The 482-nt window shown below is 46.3% G+C and overlaps 1 protein-coding gene across 1 annotated transcript in view; it reads right to left on the bottom strand.

Moving 5' to 3' along the window:
• GNAI1 (G protein subunit alpha i1) overlaps nt 1–482 on the bottom strand; it is a 64,855-nt gene that overhangs the window by 63,750 nt on the left and 623 nt on the right. The gene's annotated exons all lie outside the window — the stretch shown is intronic.

Genomic DNA, 482 nt, shown 5'->3' on the forward strand with positions numbered 1-482 from the left:
TGCAGTAACAAAAAACTCCCCTTGAATTGGGGCTGCACTGCAAGGGTTAAATGCGTGTTTAGCTCTATGGTACATGGGTAAAGAACTCCCAAACCAGCACCCACAACCTCTCCCCATGTGGAGGCCCATTAATCAAGTAGAATGGAGAGACCATAGCACTGCAGGAGGGACAGTCCACAAGTCGGAGAGGTGATCGGGTCAGTCAGTTTTGTGGTTCTCCTGGAGATGGACTTTAATAATAATGGGCAGACTAATCTCCACACACTTAAGTTTACCATCGTCAGGGCACTCGCCACACACCACTGACTGCCTTTCATTAGAAGATGACCTCCTATAAAGTACTAAATCATGTGACATCAATCCCTCAGAACTGTTCCAGGGATAATGGGACATTGTATACAGCAGATGTACGATACATGTGTGACCGCCTAATACTATCAAGACCTGATCACTGTGGACACCAAACTCTCAGCAACAAAACC

This window comes from Nanorana parkeri, unplaced genomic scaffold (genome assembly GCF_000935625.1).
Source record: "Nanorana parkeri isolate BGI_ZX_2015 unplaced genomic scaffold, ASM93562v1 scaffold1069, whole genome shotgun sequence".
Lineage (NCBI taxonomy): Eukaryota > Metazoa > Chordata > Amphibia > Anura > Dicroglossidae > Nanorana > Nanorana parkeri.